General features: G+C 47.1%; 1 long non-coding RNA gene across 1 annotated transcript; it reads left to right on the top strand.

The window, feature by feature from the left end:
- Positions 1-357: 357 nt before the first annotated feature.
- LOC121973743 lies at positions 358-1,008 on the top strand. The gene is made up of 3 exons (XR_006109738.1): positions 358-652; positions 727-795; positions 951-1,008. It is a non-coding gene; the product is annotated as an uncharacterized LOC121973743 (long non-coding RNA).
- Positions 1,009-2,148: the final 1,140 nt, after the last annotated feature.

The following is a 2,148-nucleotide window of genomic DNA, read 5'->3' as shown; positions in this document are numbered from 1 at the left end:
TTTTCTTTATTTGTTTTCTTTTTCTTACCTTGCCGAAACCCCCCGACGCCGCGACCTTCTCCCCCTTGCGCCCGACGCCTCCGAGCCCTAACCGCCGGAGTACTAACCGCCGGCCGCGGCGGTTTCTTCTTCCCCTCTGCGTACAATAGCCCTCGGCTAAGGGTTTCACCTCTTCCCCTCGCCACTGCCCGTCGCCCTAGCCGTGAGATCCCGATCACGGGCCGCTGGCTCTCGGTCCCCGATCGCGACCCCGCCGGTCTCCCTTCTGCCCTAGCATCTCCACCGGCCGCCTCCTCGGTGTCGAGATTCTTCTTCTCCTCTTCCGAGCGCCGACAGCTGACCAAGCTCCCTTGCCCTAAATCTGCCGACCCAGCACCGCCATTTCTTGACCTAGCCAGTCATTAGAAAGCTTGCTGCCATTGTTGACGAAGCCTCAGCCCTAGCACGGTTGCCGTGAGCTCTAGTTGAGGTCGCAGGGTTCTGCCGAGCCCTAGTTTCCACTGCCGAGTTCCTTCTTCACCAAATCCTTACGCTGTTAGGATTTGGGTTTTTGGCGGTGTACACTGTCAGCCATTTCTCCGGCCACAGAAGGTCACCAGCAGCTAGTTGTGAGGGGTGTTTCAGTTAGACACAAGGAACTGCCACCGTAGAGGTAATGGTTATGTTTTGGGAACATAGTTTGGAAGGAAAATTGATGATTTGGTTTGTTTGTTTTGTTCCCAGCAGTTGCCCCTGTTCCGGCAGCCCTCATTTCAGCAGTAAACGATTAGCAGCAATCAGTGGCTGTGATTTGAGGTAAAGTGTAGGATCGTGATACATTTTGTAGTGAATTTGAATTATATGGTTAGTAGGTTGACTTAGGGTTTTGCCCTAAATAGTTCTTAAGAATTTATTTAGCTATTTATGTAAATTGTAGCTAAATAAAATATATTTATTTGTTCGTGACTTAGGGTTTTGACGCGAGACGAGTATCTCGACGTTGGCTTTGGACCGGATACGATCCTTTCTATTGGAGGTGGGTACTTTTGACTTATTGTCTTTGATATGCTTAGTAATGAAATTAACAATTTGCATTAATTGTGTTTTCTTATTTGTTTCGGTTAATCACTGCCCAATACATGTTACCTGCTTGATTGATTGTTTGTTTGCATTTCGGGTTGATACCTATCTGATTTCACATGCTCATGGGTAGTGATATAATCATGTTTTACCATGTCAGGACCTAGGTTTGATACCTTATGTGATCAGTATACCTTGATATGATTTATTTACTTTGGTGCACATTATCATATGTCCAGAGATCGATTTAGCATATTACCATACTTAGTGACATGCACCATTCGCATGATTGCATGCTGTGTGAGAGATTGCTCCATTATTGTCGAGCACTTTGCCAGTTTTCATCACTGTTCGGTGCTACGTTGTGACGCTCATGGGTAGCGTGACACAGCGTGGTAGCATGTCAGTTTGGCTCTTCCGGTGCTTCGTTGGTCCGCTCATGGGTAGTGTGACGCAGCGTGTAGCACGTTAGAGATCCCTCCCCGTCATAGCGTACCAGGAGATGAGAGCATTTCGCTCCCCCATTTATGATTTGAGGTAGGAGTACGTGTGTACTCCGACAGCATCCCGTCCACTCAGTCACTCATCAGGGGTAGTGATGCAGAGTGCACGGTTGTCACAGCCCTACCCACTCGGGCCCACTTTTGTTATGAGTTGGCTGACTGGCGTCAGGGGTGACCATGACATTGGCATCATATGCATGATGCATTTATTATTTGTGATTGTGTTTGCTGCATTTATATGCTGCATATTGTTTGGATACCTATGTTTGACATGCATACAGGTCTTCTATACCTTTCGGACTGTTTGTCCTTATACCGGGTCCTGGTTAGTACAAATTCTCTCTTGTCTACTTCGGTTTGCATTTATCTTTATTTTTATCAGGAGACTGTACGCATGATTAGTGCTAGGTGTTATTTCTTTACTTTGCATATCAATTGTACCTGCTGAGTGTTGGACTCACCCCGCCTCCATTGTTGTTATTTTCAGGTTGATGCTGTCAGGAGGGAGTTCCAGTCGCTAGTCCTCACTGCACGTAGTGCTAGATCCCTGCAGACCTCGAGGGTTTATTTACCATTTGGTTTGGTT

The sequence above is a fragment of the Zingiber officinale genome, chromosome 4A, assembly GCF_018446385.1.
Source record: "Zingiber officinale cultivar Zhangliang chromosome 4A, Zo_v1.1, whole genome shotgun sequence".
Classification (NCBI taxonomy): Eukaryota; Viridiplantae; Streptophyta; class Magnoliopsida; order Zingiberales; family Zingiberaceae; genus Zingiber; species Zingiber officinale.
The sequence above is the reverse complement of the archived record's forward strand: the minus strand, read 5'-3'. Positions and strand labels throughout refer to the sequence as shown.